We start from the raw sequence: 26,774 nt of genomic DNA on the forward strand, positions 1-26,774 counted from the left end.
CCTTTGCACACCATTCTTTGTAAACCCTAGAAATGGTTGTGCGTGAAAATCCCAGTAACTGAGCAGATTGTGAAATACTCAGACCGGCCCGTCTGGCACCAACAACCATGCCACGCTCAAAATTGCTTAAATCACCTTTCTTTCCCATTCTGACATTCAGATTGGAGTTCAGGAGATTGTCTTGACCAGGACCACACCCCTAAATGCATTGAAGCAACTGACATGTGATTGGTTGATTATATAATTGCATTAATGAGAAATTGAACAGGTGTTCCTAATAATCCTTTAGGTGAGTGTATATATATCTCTATACTATGATAGTCCATGATACGTATAGGATCTGGCTTTACTAGCCTGCCCCCACTGGTGAAGACAGGTACTGCAGCTTGAGCGATAAAGTCCGTAACATATATATCTCTAAAGTATGATAGTCAATGATACGTATAGGTCCTGGCTTTACTAGCCTGCCCCCACTGGTGAAGACAGGTACTACAGCTTGAGCGATAAAGTCCGTAACATATATATATCTCTATAGTATGATAGTCCATGATACGTATAGGATCTGGCTTTACTACCCATACTGAGCATTAGGTCAGCCTGCCCCCACTGGTGAAGACACAGGTACTGCAGCTTGAGCGATAAAGTCCATAACATATATATATCTCTATAGTATGATAGTCCATGATACGTTTAGGATCTGGCTTTACTACCCATACTGAGCATTAGGTCAGCCTGCCCCCACTGGTGAAGACACAGGTACTGCAGCTTGGGCATTAAAGTCTGTAATATATATATATCTCTATACTATGATAGTCCATGATACATATAGGATCTGGCTTTCCTACCCAAACTGAGCATTAGGTCAGCCTGCCCCCACTGGTGAAGACACAGATACTGCAGCTTGAGCGATAAAGTCCATAACATATATATATCTCTATACTATGATAGTCCATGATACGTGTAGGATCTGGTTTTTCTACCTCTAACTGAGCATTAGGTCAGCCTGCCCCCACTGGTGAAGACACAGATACTGCAGCTTGAGCGATAAAGTCCGTAACATATATACATCTCTATAGTATGATAGTCCATGATACGTATAGGACCTGGCTTTCCTACCCAAACTGAGCATTAGGTCAGCCTGCCCCCACTGGTGAAGACATAGGTGCTGCAGCTTGAGCGATAAAGTCCATAACATATATATATCTCTATAGTATGATAGTCCATGATACGTATAGGATCTGGCTTTACTACCCATACTGAGCATTAGGTCAGCCTGCCCCCACTGGTAAAGACATAGGTACTGCAGCTTGAGCGATAAAGTCCATAACATATATATATCTCTATAGTATGATAGTCCATGATACGTATATGATCTGGCTTTCCTACCCATACTGAGCATTAGGTCAGCCTGCCCCCACTGGTGAAGACATAGGTACTGCAGCTTGAGCAATAAAGTCTGTAATATATATATATCTCTATTGTATGATAGTCCATGATAAGTATATGATCCGGCTTTACTGCCACAATTATATAATCCGGCTTTACTACCTATGTCATAGGGAACAATAGGTAAGTCTGCCCTCTTTTGGTGAAGACACAGGTACTGCAGCTTGAGCAATATAGTCCGTAATATATATATATATATCTCTGTAGTATGATAGTCCATGATACGTATATGATCTGGCTTTCCTACCCAAACTGAGCATTAGGTCAGCCTGCCCCCACTGGTGAAGACATAGGTACTGCAGCTTGAGCAATAAAGTCCGTAACATATATATATCTTTATTGTATGATAGTCCATGATAAGTATATGATCCGGCTTTACTGCCACAATTATATAATCCGGCCTTACTAACTATGTCATAGGGAACAATAGGTAAGTCTGCCCTCTGTTGGTGAAGACACAGGTACTGCAGCTTGAGCAATATAGTCCGTAATATATATATATATATCTCTATAGTATGATAGTCCATGATACGTATAGGATCTGGCTTTCCTACCCAAACTGAGCATTAGGTCGGCCTGCCCCCACTGGTGAAGACATAGGTACTGCAGCTTGAGCAATAAAGTTCGTAACATATATATATCTCTATAGTATGATAGTCCATGATACGTATATGATCTGGCTTTCCTACCCATACTGAGCATTAGGTCAGCCTGCCCCCACTGGTGAAGACATAGGTACTGCAGCTTGAGCAATAAAGTCCGTAACATATATATATCTTTATTGTATGATAGTCCATGATAAGTATATGATCCGGCTTTACTGCCACAATTATATAATCCGGCCTTACTAACTATGTCATAGGGAACAATAGGTAAGTCTGCCCTCTGTTGGTGAAGACACAGGTACTGCAGCTTGAGCAATATAGTCCGTAATATATATATATATATCTCTATAGTATGATAGTCCATGATACGTATATGATCTGGCTTTCCTACCCATACTGAGCATTAGGTCAGCCTGCCCCCACTGGTGAAGACATAGGTACTGCAGCTTGAGCAATAAAGTCCGTAACATATATATATCTTTATTGTATGATAGTCCATGATAAGTATATGATCCGGCTTTACTGCCACAATTATATAATCCGGCCTTACTAACTATGTCATAGGGAACAATAGGTAAGTCTGCCCTCTGTTGGTGAAGACACAGGTACTGCAGCTTGAGCAATATAGTCCGTAATATATATATATATATCTCTATAGTATGATAGGCCATGATACGTATATGATCTGGCTTTCCTACCCATACTGAGCATTAGGTCAGCCTGCCCCCACTGGTGAAGACATAGGTACTGCAGCTTGAGCAATAAAGTCCGTAACATATATATATCTTTATTGTATGATAGTCCATGATAAGTATATGATCCGGCTTTACTGCCACAATTATATAATCCGGCCTTACTAACTATGTCATAGGGAACAATAGGTAAGTCTGCCCTCTGTTGGTGAAGACACAGGTACTGCAGGTTGAGCAATATAGTCCGTAATATATATATATATATCTCTATAGTATGATAGTCCATGATACGTATAGGATCTGGCTTTCCTACCCAAACTGAGCATTAGGTCGGCCTGCCCCCACTGGTGAAGACATAGGTACTGCAGCTTGAGCAATAAAGTTCGTAACATATATATATCTCTATAGTATGATAGTCCATGATACGTATAGGATCTGGCTTTACTACCCATACTGAGCATTAGGTCAGCCTGCCCCCACTGGTGAAGACATAGGTACTGCAGCTTGAGCAATAAAGTCTGTAATATATATATATCTTTATTGTATGATAGTCCATGATAAGTATATGATCCGGCTTTACTGCCACAATTATATAATCCGGCCTTACTAACTATGTCATAGGGAACAATAGGTAAGTCTGCCCTCTGTTGGTGAAGACACAGGTACTGCAGCTTGAGCAATATAGTCCGTAATATATATATATATCTCTGTAGTATGATAGTCCATGATACGTATATGATCTGGCTTTCCTACGCATAATGAGCATTAGGTCAGCCTGCCCCCACTGGTGAAGACATAGGTACTGCAGCTTGAGCGATAAAGTCCGTAACATATGTATATCTCTATAGTATGATAGTCCATGATACGTATATGATCTGGCTTTCCTACGCATAATGAGCATTAGGTCAGCCTGCCCCCACTGGTGAAGACATAGGTACTGCAGCTTGAGCAATAAAGTCTGTAATATATATATATCTTTATTGTATGATAGTCCATGATAAGTATATGATCCGGCTTTACTGCCACAATTATATAATCCGGCCGTACTAACTATGTCATAGGGAACAATAGGTAAGTCTGCCCTCTGTTGGTGAAGACACAGGTACTGCAGCTTGAGCAATATAGTCCGTAATATATATATATCTCTGTAGTATGGTAGTCCATGATACGTATATGATCTGGCTTTCCTACCCAAACTGAGCATTAGGTCATCCTGCCCCCACTGGTGAAGACATAGGTACTGCAGCTTGAACAATAAAGTGCGCAATATATATCATTTATTACGGCCTCCATATGTATAACTAAATGCTAAAAAGTTAGCGACATCGAATAAAGATAATAGACAATAAAGATTAAAAACAAAAAAATAAATGCACAAATACATCTGGCTATGCCTGCATACATGCATATGTAATGTACAGACATAAAAAACACAACATACTTAAAACAGTTGATCAAAAAACACTTTTGGTCATGTAAAACGAGCTGTCACTTTTTTGACAGCTATAACACTAAGTATAATGACTACTGTGGTAGTCCACGATAAATACAGGATCCGGCCTTACTACCATACCTATATAATCCGGCTTTACTGCCTATACCATAGAGACCAATAGCTCAGTCTGCCCTCTGTTGGTGAAGACAAAGGTACTGCAGCTTGAGCAATAAAGTGCGCAATATATATCATTTATTACGGCCTCCATATGTATAACTAAATGCTAAAAAGTTAGCGACATCGAATAAAGATAATAGACAATAAAGATTAAAAACAAAAAAATAAATGCACAAATACATCTGGCTATGCCTGCATACATGCATATGTAATGTACAGACATAAAAAACACAACATACTTAAAACAGTTGATCAAAAAACACTTTTGGTCATGTAAAACGAGCTGTCACTTTTTTGACAGCTATAACACTAAGTATAATGACTACTGTGGTAGTCCACGATAAATACAGGATCCGGCCTTACTACCATACCTATATAATCCGGCTTTACTGCCTATACCATAGAGACCAATAGCTCAGTCTGCCCTCTGTTGGTGAAGACAAAGGTACTGCAGCTTGAGCAATAAAGTGCGCAATATATATTACTTATTACGGCCTCCCTATGTATAACTAAATGATAAGATGTCACTTTTTTGACAGCTATAACACTAAGTATAATGACTACTGTGGTAGTCCATGATAAGTATACAATCCGGCTTTACTACCTATGCCATAGAGACCAATAGCTCAGTCTGCCCTCTGTTGGTCAAGACAAAGGTACTGCAGCTTGAGCAATAAAGTGCAGAATATATATTACTTATTACGGCCTCCCTATGTATAACTAAATGCTAAGATGTCACTTTTTTGACAGCTATAACACTAAGTATAATGACTACTGTGGTAGTCCATGATAAATACATAATCCGGCTTTACTACCTATGCCATAGAGACCAATAGCTCAGTCTGCCCTCTGTTGGTGAAGACAAAGGTACTGCAGCTTGAGCAATAAAGTGCACAATATATATTATTTATTACGGCCTCCCTAAGCATAACTAAATGATAAAACGTTAGCTACATCGATTAAAGATAATAGACAATAAAGATTAAAAACAAAAAAGTAAATGCACAAATACATCTGGCTATGCCTGCATACATATATATGTGATGTACAGACAGAAAAAAACACAATATACTTTAAAAACTTGATCAAAAAACAATTTTGGCCATGTAAAACGGGCTGTGACATTAGCCTATGTTAAGGTACTACAAACCTTATTACTGAATTATAGAAGCCGTAATATATATGTCTGAGATAGGCCTGAGATAATGAGACTTAGGTAATCCGTAATATATTTTTAAAAAATAAATACTGCCACCTGCAGTACAAAAACAGTTACTACGTAATAGGAATTACGTCCTTCTAATGAATTATAGGTATCCTGGCTTTTCGAACGTATGGGATTTTCCCATTGACGAGGCCAGGTTTCCTAAATTCAGGCCATAAAACTTAATACAGGCCAGGAAAAAAACCCGTCCCATACATTTTTTTTACAAAATGCGGAAAAAATAATAGGTATTCTGGACAGGCTCCTAACCCTAACCCTAACCCTAACCCTAACCCTAACCCTAATTAGTGCCCTGGCCCTAACCATAGCTAAATATTACGGCCTCCCTAACGGTCCAGGCCACCATACCTATAATTCCGGCCGTAATCCCTACTTTTCTAGGTTAGTGGCTGAAGTACCACCGTTTGACCACTTGATGTCACCCTAGGACAAGGAACTGAATCTTTATTATTAGTTACAGCTTCACTACCTTCACTACACTCAATCTATAGGTATTCTGGTTTAGGGTATCTGTAATATGATACAGGACTTCTGGCCGTGCATAATACCTATTCTAAAATCTGGCCTAGGGTTACCTTCTTTAACAAATGCGTAATAATGCTAGGGAACTGGGACGCAAAACGCCGAAATCTATATGGCCTCGGTCAGCCTACTTATGTATTCTGCAATTAAGAATAGGGAATTGGGATTTTCTGGTTACAGCTTCACTACCTTCACTACAGTGGATCCATAGGTGTTCTGGTTTAGGTTATCTGTAATATGATATAGGACTTCTGTCCGTACATAAAGCCTATTTTAAAATCTGGCCTAGGGTTAGCCTAATTATATAATCTGCAATTAAGAATAGGGAATTGGCAATAAATGATTACAGCTTTACTACCTTCACTACAATGGATCCGTAGGTGTTCTGGTTTAGGTTATCTGTAATATGATATAGGACTTCTGTACGTACATAATGCCTATTCTAAAATCTGGCCTAGGGTTAGCCTAATTATGTAATCTGCAATCAAGAATAGGGAATTGGCAATTAATGATTACAGCTTTACTACCTTCACTACAATGGATCCGTAGGTGTTCTGGTTTAGGTTATCTGTAATATGATATAGGACTTCTGTACGTACATAATGCCTATTCTAAAATCTGGCCTAGGGTTAGCCTAATTATGTAATCTGCAATCAAGAATAGGGAATTGGCAATTAATGATTACAGCTTTACTACCTTCACTACAATGGATCCTTAGGTGTTCTGGTTTAGGTTATCTGTAATATGATATAGGACTTCTGTACGTACATAATGCCTATTCTAAAATCTGGCCTAGGGTTAGCCTAATTATGTAATCTGCAATCAAGAATAGGGAATTGGCAATTAATGATTACAGCTTTACTACCTTCACTACACTGGATCCGTAGGTGTTCTGGTTTAGGTTATCTGTAATATGATACAGGACTTCTGGCTGAACATAATACCTATTCTAAAATCTGGCCTAGGGTTACCTTGTTTAAGAAATGCGTAACATTGCCTAGGGAACTGGGACGCAAAACGCCGAAATCTATATGGCCTAGGGTTACCATATTGATATAATCTGTAATAACTGTTATAACATCTGGCCTATGGTTACCATATTGATGTAATTGGTAATAACTGTTAGGACATCTGTCGCATCAGTACAAATATAACCTGGGCTAAGGTTAGCCTATTGATGCAATCCATAATAACTGTTAGGGAATCTGGCCTAGGGTTAGCCTATTGATGCAATACGTAATAACTGTTATGGAATCTGGCCTAGGGTTGCCATATTCATGCAATCCGTAATAACTCTTAGGGAATCCGGCCTAGGGTTAGCCTATTGATGCAATTCGTAATATCTGTTAGGAAATCTGGCCTAGGGTTAGCCTATTGATGCAATCCGTAATAACTGTTAGGATATCTGGCCTAGGGTTAGCCTATTGATGCAATCCGTAATAACTGTTACAATATCTGTTGCATGTCCAAATAATACCTGTTGTGACATCTGGCCTAGGGTTAGCCTATTGATGCAATCTGTAATAACTGTTAGGGAATCTGGCCTAGGGTTAGCCTATTGATGTAATCCATAATAACTCTTAGGGGGTCTGGCCTAGGGTTAGCCTATTGATGCAATCCGTAATAACTGTTAGGGAATCTGGCCTAGGGTTAGCCTATTGATGCAATCTGTAATAACTGTTAGGATATCTGGCCTAGGGTTAGCCAATTGATGCAATCCGTAATAACTGTTATGATATCTGGCCTAGGGTTAGCCTATTGATGCAATCCGTAATAACTGTTACAATATCTGTTGCATGTCCAAATAATACCTGTTGTGACATTTGGCCTAGGGTTAGCCTATTGATGCAATCCGTAATAACTGTTAGGGCATCTGGCCTAGGGTTAGCCTATTGATGCAATCCATAATAACTCTTAGGGGGTCTGGCCTAGGGTTAGCCTATTGATGCAATCCGTAATAACTGTTAGGGAATCTGGCCTAGGGTTAGCCTATTGATGCAATCTGTAATAACTGTTAGGATATCTGGCCTAGGGTTAGCCTATTGATGCAATTCGTAATAACTCTTAGGGAATCCGGCCTAGGGTTAGCCTATTGATGCAATTCGTAATATCTGTTAGGAAATCTGGCCTAGGGTTAGCCTATTGATGCAATCCGTAATAACTGTTACAATATCTGTTGCATGTCCAAATAATACCTGTTGTGACATTTGGCCTAGGGTTAGCCTATTGATGCAATTCGTAATATTTGTTAGGATCTCTGTTGCATGTCCAAATAATACCTGTTGTGACATGTGGCCTAGGGTTAGCCTATTGATGCAATCCGTAATAACTGTTAGGGCATCTGGCCTAGGGTTAGCCTATTGATGCAATCCGTAATAACTGTTAGGATATCTGGCCTAGGGTTAGCCTATTGATGCAATTCGTAATAACTCTTAGGGAATCCGGCCTAGGGTTAGCCTATTGATGCAATTCGTAATATCTGTTAGGAAATCTGGCCTAGGGTTAGCCTATTGATGCAATCCGTAATAACTGTTAGGATATCTGGCCTAGGGTTAGCCTATTGATGCAATCCGTAATAACTGTTACAATATCTGTTGCATGTCCAAATAATACCTCTTGTGACATCTGGCCTAGGGTTAGCCTATTGATGCAATCCGTAATAACTGTTAGGGAATCAGGCCTAGGGTTAGCCTATAGATGCAATCCGTAATAACTGTTAGGATATCTGGCCTAGGGTTAGCCTATTGATGCAATCCGTAATAACTGTTACAATATCTGTTGCATGTCCAAATAATACCTGTTGTGACATCTGGCCTAGGGTTAGCCTATTGATGCAATCCGTAATAACTGTTAGGGAATCAGGCCTAGGGTTAGCCTATTGATGCAATCCGTAATAACTGTTAGGGAATCTGGCCTAGGGTTAGCCTATTGATGCAATCCGTAATAACTGTTAGGATATCTGGCCTAGGGTTAGCCTATTGATGCAATCCGTAATAACTGTTACAATATCTGTTGCATGTCCAAATAATACCTGTTGTGACATCTGGCCTAGGGTTAGCCTATTGATGCAATCCGTAATAACTGTTAGGGAATCTGGCCTAGGGTTAGCCTATTGATGCAATCTGTAATAACTGTTAGGATATCTGGCCTAGGGTTAGCCTATTGATGCAATTCGTAATAACTCTTAGGGAATCCGGCCTAGGGTTAGCCTATTGATGCAATTCGTAATATCTGTTAGGAAATCTGGCCTAGGGTTAGCCTATTGATGCAATCCGTAATAACTGTTAGGATATCTGGCCTAGGGTTAGCCTATTGATGCAATCCGTAATAACTGTTACAATATCTGTTGCATGTCCAAATAATACCTGTTGTGACATTTGGCCTAGGGTTAGCCTATTGATGCAATTCGTAATATTTGTTAGGATCTCTGTTGCATGTCCAAATAATACCTGTTGTGACATGTGGCCTAGGGTTAGCCTATTGATGCAATCCGTAATAACTGTTAGGGCATCTGGCCTAGGGTTAGCCTATTGATGCAATCCGTAATAACTGTTAGGAAATCTGGCCTAGGGTTAGCCTATTGATGCAATCCGTAATAACTCTTAGGGAATCCGGCCTAGGGTTAGCCTATTGATGCAATTCGTAATATCTGTTAGGAAATCTGGCCTAGGGTTAGCCTATTGATGCAATCCGTAATAACTGTTAGGATATCTGGCCTAGGGTTAGCCTATTGATGCAATCCGTAATAACTGTTACAATATCTGTTGCATGTCCAAATAATACCTCTTGTGACATCTGGCCTAGGGTTAGCCTATTGATGCAATCCGTAATAACTGTTAGGGAATCAGGCCTAGGGTTAGCCTATTGATGCAATCCGTAATAACTGTTAGGATATCTGGCCTAGGGTTAGCCTATTGATGCAATCCGTAATAACTGTTACAATATCTGTTGCATGTCCAAATAATACCTGTTGTGACATCTGGCCTAGGGTTAGCCTATTGATGCAATCCGTAATAACTGTTAGGGAATCAGGCCTAGGGTTAGCCTATTGATGCAATCCGTAATAACTGTTAGGGAATCTGGCCTAGGGTTAGCCTATTGATGCAATCCGTAATAACTGTTAGGATATCTGGCCTAGGGTTAGCCTATTGATGCAATCCGTAATAACTGTTACAATATCTGTTGCATGTCCAAATAATACCTGTTGTGACATCTGGCCTAGGGTTAGCCTATTGATGCAATCCGTAATAACTGTTAGGGAATCTGGCCTAGGGTTAGCCTATTGATGCAATCTGTAATAACTGTTAGGATATCTGGCCTAGGGTTAGCCTATTGATGCAATTCGTAATAACTCTTAGGGAATCCGGCCTAGGGTTAGCCTATTGATGCAATTCGTAATATCTGTTAGGAAATCTGGCCTAGGGTTAGCCTATTGATGCAATCCGTAATAACTGTTAGGATATCTGGCCTAGGGTTAGCCTATTGATGCAATCCGTAATAACTGTTACAATATCTGTTGCATGTCCAAATAATACCTGTTGTGACATTTGGCCTAGGGTTAGCCTATTGATGCAATTCGTAATATTTGTTAGGATCTCTGTTGCATGTCCAAATAATACCTGTTGTGACATGTGGCCTAGGGTTAGCCTATTGATGCAATCCGTAATAACTGTTAGGGCATCTGGCCTAGGGTTAGCCTATTGATGCAATCCGTAATAACTGTTAGGATATCTGGCCTAGGGTTAGCCTATTGATGCAATTCGTAATAACTCTTAGGGAATCCGGCCTAGGGTTAGCCTATTGATGCAATTCGTAATATCTGTTAGGAAATCTGGCCTAGGGTTAGCCTATTGATGCAATTCGTAATAACTCTTAGGGAATCCGGCCTAGGGTTAGCCTATTGATGCAATTCGTAATATCTGTTAGGAAATCTGGCCTAGGGTTAGCCTATTGATGCAATCCGTAATAACTGTTAGGATATCTGGCCTAGGGTTAGCCAATTGATGCAATCCGTAATAACTGTTATGATATCTGGCCTAGGGTTAGCCTATTGATGCAATCCGTAATAACTGTTACAATATCTGTTGCATGTCCAAATAATACCTGTTGTGACATTTGGCCTAGGGTTAGCCTATTGATGCAATCCGTAATAACTGTTAGGGAATCTGGCCTAGGGTTAGCCTATTGATGCAATCCGTAATAACTGTTAGGATATCTGGCCTAGGGTTAGCCTATTGATGCAATCCGTAATAACTGTTACAATATCTGTTGCATGTCCAAATAATACCTCTTGTGACATCTGGCCTAGGCTTAGCCTATTGATGCAATCCGTAATAACTGTTAGGGAATCAGGCCTAGGGTTAGCCTATTGATGCAATCCGTAATAACTGTTAGGATATCTGGCCTAGGGTTAGCCTATTGATGCAATTCGTAATAACTCTTAGGGAATCCGGCCTTGGGTTAGCCTATTGATGCAATTCGTAATATCTGTTAGGAAATCTGGCCTAGGGTTAGCCTATTGATGCAATCCGTAATAACTGTTAGGATATCTGGCCTAGGGTTAGCCTATTGATGCAATCCGTAATAACTGTTACAATATCTGTTGCATGTCCAAATAATACCTGTTGTGACATCTGGCCTAGGGTTAGCCTATTGATGCAATCCGTAATAACTGTTAGGGAATCTGGACTAGGGTTAGCCTATTGATGCAATCTGTAATAACTGTTAGGATATCTGGCCTAGGGTTAGCCTATTGATGCAATTCGTAATAACTCTAAGGGAATCCGGCCTAGGGTTAGCCTATTGATGCAATTCGTAATATCTGTTAGGAAATCTGGCCTAGGGTTAGCCTATTGATGCAATCCGTAATAACTGTTAGGATATCTGGCCTAGGGTTAGCCTATTGATGCAATCCGTAATAACTGTTACAATATCTGTTGCATGTCCAAATAATACCTCTTGTGACATCTGGCCTAGGGTTAGCCTATTGATGCAATCCGTAATAACTGTTAGGGAATCAGGCCTAGGGTTAGCCTATTGATGCAATCTGTAATAACTGTTAGGATATCTGGCCTAGGGTTAGCCAATTGATGCAATCCGTAATAACTGTTATGATATCTGGCCTAGGGTTAGCCTATTGATGCAATCTGTAATAACTGTTATGATATCTGGCCTAGGGTTAGCTTATTGATGCAATCCGTAATGACTGTTAAGATATCTGTTGCATAAGTCCAAATAATACCTCTTGTGACATCTTGCCTACGGTTAGCCTATTGATGCAATCCGTAATAACTGTTAGGGAATCAGGCCTAGGGTTAGCCTATTGATGCAATCCGTAATAACTGTTAGGGACTCTGGCCTAGGGGTACCATATTGATGCAATCCGTAATAACTGTTAGAGAATCTGGCCTAGGGTTAGCCTGTTGATGTAAGCCGTAATAACTGTTAGGGGACCTGGCCTAGGGTTAGCCTATTGATGCAATCTGTAATGACCGTTAGGAAATCTGGCCTAGGGTTACCATATTGATGTAATCTGTAACAACTGTTAGGAGACTTTTGAGGATATCTGTAATATAACTGAAGCAGTCTTCCTAGGTAATCTGTAATCTCTCACAATCTCATTTTGACACTTTGTCAATTTTTCACTTTGTCATGACCAATGAACAAGAAACACAAAAAGGTAGGCAATCTGTTATCCATATGTAGGGGATGCGACCTCATTAATGAACCCTAGGGGATCACTCATGCCTATGTAGGGGATGTGGCCTCAGCAACAAGCAGTAGGGAATCCCTCATGTGTATGTAGGGGATGCGGCCTCAGCAATGAACCTTAGGGAATCCCTCATGTCTATGTAGGGGATGTGGCCTCAGCAACAAGCAGTAGGGAATCCCTCATGTGTATGTAGGGGATGCGGCCTCAGCAATGAACAGTAGGGGATCTGTCATCTGTATGTAGAAGATGCAGCCTCAACTATCAACAGTAGGGGGCACGTTATCCTTAATTATGACAGCAACAAACAGTAGGTGATCCATCATCTGTATGTAGGAGGTGCGGCCTCAGCAATGAACCTTAGGGAATACCTCATGTCTATGTAGGGGATGCGGCCTCAGCGGCAAGCAGTAGGGAATCCCTCATGTGTATGTAGGGGATGCGGCCTCAGCAATGAGCAGTAGGGGATCCGTCACATCTATGTAGGGGATCCGTCATGTGTATGTAGGGGATGAGGCCTCAGCAATGAACAGTAGGGGGCACTTTACCTATAGCTATGACATGCGGCCTCAGCAACGAACAGTAGCTAATTAAAATGTAAACCTACATGGCCTCCAAACGTGTTCTGTAAGTGCTGCATTCTTGAAACTTGGCACGTTAATTAATACTTATATCTAGTATGAGTGCGCCGAATTTCAGAGCCCTAGCTCGTACGGTTCGGCCGTAGCGGCCGGTCAGCTTCATTTGAGGCCTAGTCTGATTTCTTCGCATTGGCATATACCGCCAAAGTTAGCAAACTCTAAAGCCCACTGCGGCTGAGTGGTAAGAGCTGTGCTAATGAAACTTGGCACACTTATTCATACCTGTAACTAGTTTATCTGTGTGAAATTTCAAGCCCCTAGCTCACACGGTTCAGCTGCCGGACCCCCTCAGGTTACCTGCCACTTTAGCGCTTAAAAGCGATTTAAAATGTAAACCTACATGGCCCACAAACGTGTTCTGTGAGTGCTGCATTCTTGAAACTTGGCCAGTCAATTCATACTTATATCTAGTACGAGCACGCCGAATTTCAGAGCCCTAGCTCGTACGGTTCAGCCGTAGCGGCCGGTCAGCTTCGTTTGAGGCCTAGTTTTTAATGTCTCCATTCGCCTGCATTGCCTAACTTGGCAAATTCTAAAGCCCACTGCGGCTAAGTGGTAAGGGCTGCGCTAATGAAACTTGGCACACTTATTCATACATGAAACTAGTTTATCTGTGTGAAATTTCAAGCCCCTAGCTCACACGGTTCAGCTGCCGGACCCCCTCAGGTTACCTGCCACTTTAGCACTTAAAAGTGATTTAAAATGTAAACCTACATGGCCCCCACACATGTTCTGTAACTGCTGCATTCTTGAAACTTGGCAAACTTGTCCGGACATACGTCCAGTTTATGCGTGCCGAATCTCAGACCCCTAGCTCGTAGGGCTCTGCTGTGACGCCCCCTCATGTTTGTTTGAGGCCTAGTCAGCCATCAGGCCTGTGAACCTAGAATGAGGTAGTCCGTAATGCCTATATAGGGGATGCGGCTTAAGAGTCCATAATGAGACAGTCCGTAATACCTATCTATGAGATGTGCCCCTGCCCAGCCTGCCCCTATTGGTGAAGACACAGGTATCGGCACACTGATTTATTCATCCATCTAGTTTATCTGTGTTGCCTAGACAACGGTGACCTGCTGATCTCAGTGACCAATGACATTCAGACTAAGGGAATCCGAAATCCCTATGCTTAAAATAATTATATTTTGAAAGTAAAACAATATTTGATTGTAATGTGGAGCATGTGTGCTTTGACATGAATTTTTGAATCGTCCACTTAGCTTTCTCCTCTGTGGACTTGTGACGTTTTAAAGTTTACCAGGCTGTTTCTGTCAAGCCTACACTAAGGCAGCATATTACTTGCAGCGCCACACCCTCTCTCCACAGAGTGTTACTTTTTTGTATCGATTTGCGCTGAGAGACGTGCCGTTGCCTAGGCAACCGCCAGCTGCCACTCTCAGTGACCGTTAATATTCCCAGTTACCGTATCCGTAATCCCTATGCCTGAAATCACTTTTTTCTTTGGAAGTGAATAACTTTACTTCTGTCAGGTCTGCACCTATGATACTGTAAACACTTCACTGGGTATGTGTCGCGCATCTCCTCACCAAATTTCAGCCCCCTAGGTCACAGGGTTCAGCCAAAAGACCCCCTCAAGTGACCTTGCCCCTTTTCCCCTTAAAGGCCTATTAAAACGTAAGTTCACAGGTCCAGCAGACATGTTCTCTAAGAGCTGCGCTCACGAAACTCGGGACTTTGGTTCATACAAATACGTAGTACGTGCGTGCCGAATTTCAGACCGCTGGCTCGTATGGATGGGCCGTGACCCCCCCTCTAGGTCAGTTTGAGGCCTATTCGGAAGAAATGCGGCCGCTCACCATAAAAAGACAGGCTGTAATCAAATTAAGGAGGCATAATCGTAACAGACATGTATCGGGTGATTTAAAGAGCATACTGTCTAGTTTCAGGAACACTTTGAACGGTCTTCCTAGGTCACTGCTACACAGAGTTATGGCCTGTCAAATGACAGGTGGGGTGCCTCCATTCACTTAACATTGGCGACCTCACTGACTTTGAGGGCCAATAAAAACTCTTCTATGAGGTGTACATGCATGAAACTTTACAGGTGTGTTTGTCCATGTCCCTAGTGTATGCAGGAGAAAATCCAGCCGTCTCTATCACACGGCTGAGGGTGCAGGTGCCTTCGTGTGATTTGCGGGCCTTTGGTGAGGGCTGCGCTCGTAAAAGTTCAGTACGTGATTTCCCAATTTGCCTTGCTCCACCGTGCCAAATTTCAGACTTCTAGCTCACACGGGCCGGCCGTGAGACCACCAGACACTAAAGGGTTAATAAAAACCATCCCGTGTGGCATAGACCCCCCAAATTTGGGTCACTGGTGCAGACCACCCTCCCCTATCATTGTCCCAAATTTCAGTCCTCTAGCTCAAAGGAAACTGCAGTTATGAGCTGATTTCCAAGAGAGGCCCCTCTCGGCTGCAGCAAGCTTTCAGTATGGGGTTGTGGGTCTAGGCACACACAGGCATTTTTTGGCCAGACAGAGGAAATCGCAGTCAAAATATGCTCCTTCGATTTGAAAGCTAAATTAATCAATTAAAGAAGCATAATCGACACAGACATGTTATGGGTGATTTACAGAGCAGACGGTCTAGTTTCAGGAACACTTTGAACCATCTTCCTAGGCCACTCCTACATGGAGTTATGGCCTGTCAAATGACAGGTGGGGTGCCTCCATTCACTTAACATTGGCGACCTCACTGACTTTGAGGGCCAATAAAAACAGTTCTGTCATATCTTCAGTCATGAAACTTGGCACACTTGTCCAGAGACATATCTAGTTTACGCCTGCCAAATTTCAGACCCCTAGCTCCTACGGCCGTGCCGTGACACCCCCTGAAGGTAGTTTGAGGCCTAGTCGAAGAGATGCAGCCTCTCAGATTTAAAACCTGTTAGAATCTAATTAAGAAGGCATAATTTTAATGGACATGTATTGGGTGATTTAAAGAGCAGACTGTGTAGTTTCAGGAACACTTTGAATCGTCTTCCTAGGCCTCTCCTACACGTCAAATGACATGCGCGGTGCCTCCATTCACTTAACATTGCCGACCTCGCTGAATCTGAGGGTCGATTCAAACGTGTTGTGTAACAGCTGCACTCTTGAAACTCAGCACGCTCGTCCGGACACACGTCCAGTTCACGCGTGCCGAATTTCAGACCCCTAGCTCGTAGGGCTCTGCCGCGACGCCCCCTCATGTGTGTTTGAGGCCTAGTCAGCCCTCAGGCCTGTGAACCTAGAATGAGGTAGTCCGTAATGCCTATATAGGGGATGCGGCTTGAGCGCCTAAAAGGGATTTAAATGTAAACCTACATGGCCCCCAAACGTGTTATGTATGTGCTGCTTTCTTGAAACTTGGCACGTCAATTTATACTTATATCTAGTATGAGCACGCCGAATTTCAGAGCCCTAGCTCGTACGGTTCGGCCGTAGCGGCCGGTCAGCTTCGTTTGAGGCCTAGTTTTTAATGTCTCCATTGACTTAGCATTGCCTATGTTAGCAAATTTAAAGGTCCACTGCGGCTCAGTGGTAAGGGCTGCACTAATGAAACTTGGCACACTTATTCATACCAGTAAGTAGTTTATCTGTGTGAAATTTCAAGCCCCTAGCCCACACGGTTCAGCTGCAGGACCCCCTCAGGTCACCCGCCACTTTAGCGCTTAAAAGCAATTTAAAATGTAAACCTACATGGCCCCCAAACGTGTTCTGTATGTGCTGCTTTCTTGAAACTTGGCACGTCAATTCACACTTGTATCTAGTATGAGCACGCCGAATTTCAGAGCCCTAGCTCGTACGGTTCGGCCGTAGCGGCCGGTCAGCTTCGTTTGAGGCCTAGTTTTTAATGTCTCCATTCGCTTGCATTGCCTAACTTGGCAAATTCTAAAGCCCACTGCGGCTAAGTGGTAAGGGCTGTGCTAATGAAACTTGGCACACTTATTCATACATGAAACTAGTTTATCTGTGTGAAATTTCAAGCCCCTAGCTCACACGGTTCAGCTGCCGGACCCCCTCAGGTTACCTGCCACTTTAGCGCTTAAAAGGGATTTAAAATGTAAACCTACATGGCCCCCACACATGTTCTGTGACTGCTGCATTCTTGAAACTTGGCAAACTTGTCCGGACATACGTCCAGTTTATGCGTGCCGAATCTCAGACCCCTAGCTCGTAGGGCTCTGCTGTGACGCCCCCTCATGTTTGTTTGAGGCCTAGTCAGCCATCAGGCCTGTGAACCTAGAATGAGGTAGTCCGTAATGCCTATATAGGGGATGCGGCTTTAGAGTCCATAATGAGACAGTCCGTAATACCTATCTATGATTTGTGCCTCTGCCCAGCCTGCCCCTATTGGTGAAGACACAGGTATCGGCACACTGATTTATTCGTCCATCTAGTTTATCTGTGTTGCCTTGACAACGGTGACCTGCTGATCTCAGTGACCAATGATATTCAGACTAAGGGAATCCGAAATCCCTATGCTTAAAATAATTATATTTTGAAAGTAAAACAATATTTGATTTTAATGTGGGGCATGTGTGCTTTGACATGAATTTTGAATCGTCCACTTAGCTTTCTCCTCTGTGGACTTGTGATGTTTTAAAGTTTACCAGGCTGTTTCTGTCAAGCCTACACTAAGGCAGCATATTACTTGCAGTGCCACACCCTCTCTCCACAGAGTGTAACTTTTTTGTATCGATTTGCGCTGAGACGTGCCATTGCCTAGGCAACCGCCAACTGCCACTCTCAGTGACCCTTAATATTCCCAGTTACCGTATCCGTAATCCCTATGCCTGAAATCACTTTTTTCTTTGGAAGTGAATAACTTTACTTCTGTCAGGTCTGCACCTATGATACTGTAAACACTTCACTGGGTATGTGTCGCGCATCTCCTCGCCAAATTTCAGCCCCCTAGGTCACAGGGTTCAGCCAAAAGACCCCCTCAAGTGACCTTGCCCCTTTTCCCCTTAAAGGCCTATTAAAACGTAAGTTCACAGGTCCACCAGACATGTTCTCTAAGAGCTGCGCGCACGAAACTCGGGACTTCGATTCATACAAATACGTAGTACGCGCGTGCCGAATTTCAGACCGCTGGCTCGTATGGATGGGCCGTGACCCCCCCCCTAGGTCAGTTTGAGGCCTATTCGGAAGAAATGCGGCCGCTCACCATAAAAAGACAGGCTGTAATCAAATTAAGGAGGCATAATCGTAACAGACATGTATTGGTTGATTTAAAGAGCATACTGTCTAGTTTCAGGAAGACTTTGAACGGTCTTCCTAGGTCACTGCTACACAGAGTTATGGCCTGTCAAATGACAGGTGGGGTGCCTCCATTCACTTAACATTGGCGACCTCACTGACTTTGAGGGCCAATAAAAACTCTTCTATGAGGTGTACATGCATGAAACTTTAGAGGTGTGTTTGTCCATGTCCCTAGTGTATGCAGGAGAAAATCCAGCCGTCTCTATCACACGGCTGAGGGTGCAGGTGCCTTCGTGTGATTTGCGGGCCTTTGGTGAGGGCTGCGCTCGTAAAAGTTCAGTACGTGATTTCCCAATTTGCCTTGCTCCACCGTGCCAAATTTCAGACTTCTAGCTCACACGGGCCGGCCGTGAGACCACCAGACACTAAAGGGTTAATAAAAACCATCCCGTGTGGCATAGACCCCCCAAATTTTGGTCACTGGTGCAGACCACCCTCCCCTATCATTGTCCCAAATTTCAGTCCTCTAGCTCAAAGGGAACTGCAGTTATGAGCTGATTTCCAAGAGAGGCCCCTCTCGGCTGCAGCAAGCTTTCAGTATGGGGTTGTGGGTCTAGGCACACACAGGCATTTTTTGGCCAGACAGAGGAAATCGCAGTCAAAATATGCTCCTCCGATTTGAAAGCTAAATTAATCAATTAAAGAAGCATAATCGTCACAGACATGTTATGGGTGATTTACAGAGCAGACGGTCTAGTTTCAGGAACACTTTGAACCATCTTCCTAGGCCACTCCTACATGGAGTTATGGCCTGTCAAATGACAGGTGGGGTGCCTCCATTCACTTAACATTGGCGACCTCACTGACTTTGAGGGCCAATAAAAACTGTTCTGTCATATCTAGAGTCATGAAACTTGGCACACTTGTCCAGAGACATATCTAGTTTATGCGTGCCAAATCTCAGGCCCCTAGCTCATACGGCTGCGCCGTGGCGCCCCCTGAAGGTAGTTTGAGGCCTAGTCAAAGAGATGCAGCCTCTCACATTTAAAGCCTGTTAGAATCTAATTAAGAAGGCATAATTTTAATGGACATGTATTGGGTGATTTAAAGAGCAGACTGTCTAGTCTCAGGAACATTTTGAATCATCTTCCTAGGCCACTCCTACACTTCAAATGACATACGCGGTGCCTCCATTCACTTAACATTGCCGACCTCGCTGAATCTGAGGGTCGATTAAAACTGTTCTGTAAGAGCTGCGTTCTGGAAACTCGGCACGCTTGTCCGGACGCACGTCGAGTTTACGCGTGCCGAATTTCAGAATCCCAGCTCGTAGGGCTCCGTCGTGACGCCCCCTCATGTTTGTTTGAGGCCTAGTCAGCCCTCAGGCCTGTGAACCTAGAATGAGGTAGTCCGTAATGCCTATATAGGGGATGCGGCTTGAGCGCCTAAAAGGGATTTAAATGTAAACCTACATGGCCCCCAAACGTGTTATATATGTGCTGCTTTCTTGAAACTTGGCACGTCAATTCAGACTTATATTGAGTATTAGCACGCCGAATTTCAGAGCCCTAGCTCGTACGGTTCGGCCGTAGCGGCCGGTCAGCTTCGTTTGAGGCCTAGTTTTTAATGTCTCCATTGACTTAACATTGCCTATGTTAGCAAATTTAAAGGTCCACTGCGGCTCAGTGGTAAGGGCTGCGCTAATGAAACTTGGCACACTTATTCATACATGCAACTAGTTTATCTGTGTGAAATTTCAAGCCCCTAGCCCACACGGTTCAGCTGCAGGACCCCCTCAGGTTACCCGCCACATTAGCGCTTAAAAGCTAATGAAAATGTAAAACTACATGGCCCCCCAAACTTGTTCTGTATGTGCTGCTTTCTTGAAACTTGGGACGTCAATTCATACTTATATCTAGTATGAGCACGCCGAATTTCAGAGCCCTAGCTCGTACGGTTCGGCCGTAGCGGCCGGTCAGCTTCGTTTGAGGCCTAGTCTGATTTCTTCCCATTGGCATATATTGCCTAAGTTAGCAAACTCTAAAGCCCACTGCGGCTGAGTGGTAAGAGCTGCGCTAATGAAACTTGGCACACTTATTCATACCTGTAACTAGTTTATCTGTGTGAAATTTCAAGCCCCTAGCTCACACGGTTCAGCTGCCGGACCCCCTCAGGTTACCTGCCACTTTAGCGCTTAAAAGGGATTTAAAATGTAAACCTACATGGCCCCCACACATGTTCTGTGACTGCTGCATTCTTGAAACATGGCAGGTTAATTGATACTCATATCTAGTATGTGCACGCCGAATTTCAGAGCCCTAGCTCGTAGGGCTCTGCTGTGACGCCCCCTCATGTTTGTTTGAGGCCTAGTCAGCCATCAGGCCTGTGAACCTAGAATGAGGTAGTCCGTAATGCCTATATAGGGGATGCGGCTTAAGAGTCCATAATGAGACAGTCCGTAATACCTATCTATGAGATGTGCCCCTGCCCAGCCTGCCCCTATTGGTGAAGACACAGGTATCGGCACACTGATTTATTCATCCATCTAGTTTATCTGTGTTGCCTAGACAACGGTGACCTGCTGATCTCAGTGACCAATGACATTCAGACTAAGGGAATCCGAAATCCCTATGCTTAAAATAATTATATTTTGAAAGTAAAACAATATTTGATTTTAATGTGGAGCATGTGTGCTTTGACATGAATTTTTGAATCATCCACTTAGCTTTCTCCTCTGTGGACTTGTGACGTTTTAAAGTTTACCAGGCTGTTTCTGTCAAGCCTACACTAAGGCAGCATATTACTTGCAGTGCCACACCCTCTCTCCACAGAGTGTTACTTTTTTGTATCGATTTGCGCTGAGAGACGTGCCGTTGCCTAGGCAACCGCCAGCTGCCACTCTCAGTGACCGTTAATATTCCCAGTTACCGTATCCGTAATCCCTATGCCTGAAATCACTTTTTTCTTTGGAAGTGAATAACTTTATTTCTGTCAGGTCTGCACCTATGATACTGTAAACACTTCACTGGGTATGTGTCGCGCATCTCCTCACCAAATTTCAGCCCCCTAGGTCACAGGGTTCAGCCAAAAGACCCCCTCAAGTGACCTTGCCCCTTTTCCCCTTAAAGGCCTATTAAAACGTAAGTTCACAGGTCCAGCAGACATGTTCTCTAAGAGCTGCGGTCACGAAACTCGGGACTTTGGTTCATACAAATACGTAGTACGTGCGTGCCGGATTTCAGACCGCTGGCTCGTATGGATGGGTCGTGACCCCCCCTCTAGGTCAGTTTGAGGCCTATTTGGAAGAAATGCGGCCGCTCACCATAAAAAGACAGGCTGTAATCAAATTAAGGAGGCATAATCGTAACAGACATGTATCGGGTGATTTAAAGAGCATACTGTCTAGTTTCAGGAACACTTTGAATGGTCTTCCTAGGTCACTGCTACACAGAGTTATGGCCTGTCAAATGACAGGTGGGGTGCCTCCATTCACTTAACATTGGCGACCTCACTGACTTTGAGGGCCAATAAAAACTCTTCTATGAGGTGTACATGCATGAAACTTTACAGGTGTGTTTGTCCATGTCCCTATTGTATGCAGGAGAAAATCCAGCCGTCTCTATCACACGGCTGAGGGTGCAGGTGCCTTCGTGTGATTTGCGGGCCTTTGGTGAGGGCTGCGCTCGTAAAAGTTCAGTACGTGATTTCCCAATTTGCCTTGCTCCACCGTGCCAAATTTCAGACTTCTAGCTCACACGGGCCGGCCGTGAGACCACCAGACACTAAAGGGTTAATAAAAACCATCCCGTGTGGCATAGACCCCCCAAATTTGGGTCACTGGTGCAGACCACCCTCCCCTATTATTGTCCCAAATTTCAGTCCTCTAGCTCAAAGGGAACTGCAGTTATGAGCTGATTTCCAAGAGAGGCCCCTCTCGGCTGCAGCAAGCTTTCAGTATGGGGTTGTGGGTCTAGGCACACACAGGCATTTTTTGGCCAGACAGAGGAAATTGCAGTCAAAATATGCTCCTCCGATTTGAAAGCTAAATTAATCAATTAAAGAAGCATAATCGTCACAGACATGTTATGGGTGATTTACAGAGCAGATGGTCTAGTTTCAGGAACACTTTGAACCATCTTCCTAGGCCACTCCTACATGGAGTTATGGCCTGTCAAATGACAGGTGGGGTGCCTCCATTCACTTAACATTGGCGACCTCACTGACTTTGAGGGCCAATAAAATATGTTCTGTCATATCTAGAGTCATGAAACTTGACAAACTTGTCCAGAGACATATCTAGTTTATGCGTGCCAAATCTCAGGCCCCTAGCTCATACGGCTGCGCCGTGGCGCCCCCTGAAGGTAGTTTGAGGCCTAGTCAAAGAGATGCAGCCTCTCACATTTAAAGCCTGTTAGAATCTAATTAAGAAGGCATAATTTTAATGGACATGTATTGGGTGATTTAAAGAGCAGACTGTCTAGTCTCAGGAACATTTTGAATCATCTTCCTAGGCCACTCCTACACTTCAAATGACATACGCGGTGCCTCCATTCACTTAACATTGCCGACCTCGCTGAATCTGAGGGTCGATTAAAACTGTTCTGTAAGAGCTGCGTTCTGGAAACTCGGCACGCTTGTCCGGACGCAAGTCGAGTTTACGCGTGCCGAATTTCAGAATCCTAGCTCGTAGGGCTCCGCCGTGACGCCCCCTCATGTTTGTTTGAGGCCTAGTCAGCCCTCAGGCCTGTGAACCTAGAATGAGGTAGTCCGTAATGCCTATATAGGGGATGCGGCTTGAGCGCCTAAAAGGGATTTAAATGTAAACGTACATGACCCCCAAACGTGTTCTGTATGTGCTGCTTTCTTGAAACTTGGCAGGTCAATTCATACTTATATCGAGTATGAGCACGCCGAATTTCAGAGCCCTAGCTCGTACGGTTCGGCCGTAGCGGCTGGTCAGCTTCGTTTGAGGCCTAGTTTTTAATGTCTCCATTGACTTAACATTGCCTATGTTAGCAAATTTAAAGGTCCACTGCGGCTCAGTGGTAAGGGCTGCGCTAATGAAACTTGGCACACTTATTCATACCAGTAAGTAGTTTATCTGTGTGAAATTTCAAGCCCCTAGCCCACACGGTTCAGCTGCAGGACCCCCTCAGGTTACCCGCCACTTTAGCGCTTAAAAGCGATTTAAAATGTATACCTACATGGGCCCCACACATGTTCTGTAACTGCTGCATTCTTGAAACTTGGCAAACTTGTCCGGACATACGTCCAGTTTATGCGTGCCGAATCTCAGACCCCTAGCTCGTAGGGCTCTGCTGTGATGCCCCCTCATGTTTGTTTGAGGCCTAGTCAGCCATCAGGCCTGTGAACCTAGAATGAGGTGGTCCGTAATGCCTATATAGGGGATGCGATTTTAGAGTCCAATACGAGACAGTCCGTAATACCTATCTATAAGATGTGCCCCTGCCCAGCCTGCCCCTATTGGTGATAACACAGGTACTGCAGCTTGAGCAATAAAGTCCGTAATATATATATATATCTCTATAGTATGATAGTCCATGATACGTATATGATCTGGCTTTACTACCCATACTGAGCATTAGGTCAGCCTGCCCCCACTGGTGAACACATAGGTACTGCAGCTTGAGCAATAAAGTCCGTAACATACACTCACCTAAAGGATTATTAGGAACACCATACTAATACGGTGTTTGACCCCCTTTCGCCTTCAGAACTGCCTTAATTCTACGTGGCATTGATTCAACAAGGTGCTGAAAGCATTCTTTAGAAATGTTGGCCCATATTGATAGGATAGCATCTTGCAGTTGATGGAGATTTGTGGGATGCACATCCAGGGCACGAAGCTCCCGTTCCACCACATCCCAAAGATGCTCTATTGGGTTGAGATCTGGTGACTGTGGGGGCCATTTTAGTACAGTGAACTCATTGTCATGTTCAAGAAACCAATTTGAAATGATTCGAGCTTTGTGACATGGTGCATTATCCTGCTGGAAGTAGCCATCAGAGGATGGGTACATGGTGGTCATAAAGGGATGGACATGGTCAGAAACAATGCTCAGGTAGGCCGTGGCATTTAAACGATGCCCAATTGGCACTAAGGGGCCTAAAGTGTGCCAAGAAAACATCCCCCACACCATTACACCACCACCACCAGCCTGCACAGTGGTAACAAGGCATGATGGATCCATGTTCTCATTCTGTTTACGCCAAATTCTGACTCTACCATTTGAATGTCTCAACAGAAATCGAGATTCATCAAACCAGGCAACATTTTTCCAGTCTTCAACTGTCCAATTTTGGTGAGCTCGTGCAAATTGTAGCCTCTTTTTCCTATTTGTAGTGGAGATGAGTGGTACCCGGTGGGGTCTTCTGCTGTTGTAGCCCATCCGCCTCAAGGTTGTGCGTGTTGTGGCTTCACAAATGCTTTGCTGCATACCTCGGTTGTAACGAGTGGTTATTTCAGTCAAAGTTGCTCTTCTATCAGCTTGAATCAGTCGGCCCATTCTCCTCTGACCTCTAGCATCAACGAGGCATTTTCGCCCACAGGGCTGCCGCATACTGGATGTTTTTCCCTTTGCACACCATTCTTTGTAAACCCTAGAAATGGTTGTGCGTGAAAATCCCAGTAACTGAGCAGATTGTGAAATACTCAGACCGGCCCGTCTGGCACCAACAACCATGCCACGCTCAAAATTGCTTAAATCACCTTTCTTTCCCATTCTGACATTCAGATTGGAGTTCAGGAGATTGTCTTGACCAGGACCACACCCCTAAATGCATTGAAGCAACTGACATGTGATTGGTTGATTATATAATTGCATTAATGAGAAATTGAACAGGTGTTCCTAATAATCCTTTAGGTGAGTGTATATATATCTCTATACTATGATAGTCCATGATACGTATAGGATCTGGCTTTACTAGCCTGCCCCCACTGGTGAAGACAGGTACTGCAGCTTGAGCGATAAAGTCCGTAACATATATATCTCTAAAGTATGATAGTCAATGATACGTATAGGTCCTGGCTTTACTAGCCTGCCCCCACTGGTGAAGACAGGTACTACAGCTTGAGCGATAAAGTCCGTAACATATATATATCTCTATAGTATGATAGTCCATGATACGTATAGGATCTGGCTTTACTACCCATACTGAGCATTAGGTCAGCCTGCCCCCACTGGTGAAGACACAGGTACTGCAGCTTGAGCGATAAAGTCCATAACATATATATATCTCTATAGTATGATAGTCCATGATACGTTTAGGATCTGGCTTTACTACCCATACTGAGCATTAGGTCAGCCTGCCCCCACTGGTGAAGACACAGGTACTGCAGCTTGGGCATTAAAGTCTGTAATATATATATATCTCTATACTATGATAGTCCATGATACATATAGGATCTGGCTTTCCTACCCAAACTGAGCATTAGGTCAGCCTGCCCCCACTGGTGAAGACACAGATACTGCAGCTTGAGCGATAAAGTCCATAACATATATATATCTCTATACTATGATAGTCCATGATACGTGTAGGATCTGGTTTTTCTACCTCTAACTGAGCATTAGGTCAGCCTGCCCCCACTGGTGAAGACACAGATACTGCAGCTTGAGCGATAAAGTCCGTAACATATATACATCTCTATAGTATGATAGTCCATGATACGTATAGGACCTGGCTTTCCTACCCAAACTGAGCATTAGGTCAGCCTGCCCCCACTGGTGAAGACATAGGTGCTGCAGCTTGAGCGATAAAGTCCATAACATATATATATCTCTATAGTATGATAGTCCATGATACGTATAGGATCTGGCTTTACTACCCATACTGAGCATTAGGTCAGCCTGCCCCCACTGGTAAAGACATAGGTACTGCAGCTTGAGCGATAAAGTCCATAACATATATATATCTCTATAGTATGATAGTCCATGATACGTATATGATCTGGCTTTCCTACCCATACTGAGCATTAGGTCAGCCTGCCCCCACTGGTGAAGACATAGGTACTGCAGCTTGAGCAATAAAGTCTGTAATATATATATATCTCTATTGTATGATAGTCCATGATAAGTATATGATCCGGCTTTACTGCCAC

The sequence above is a fragment of the Paramormyrops kingsleyae genome, chromosome 7 (assembly GCF_048594095.1).
Source record: "Paramormyrops kingsleyae isolate MSU_618 chromosome 7, PKINGS_0.4, whole genome shotgun sequence".
In the NCBI taxonomy this organism is placed as follows: Eukaryota; Metazoa; Chordata; class Actinopteri; order Osteoglossiformes; family Mormyridae; genus Paramormyrops; species Paramormyrops kingsleyae.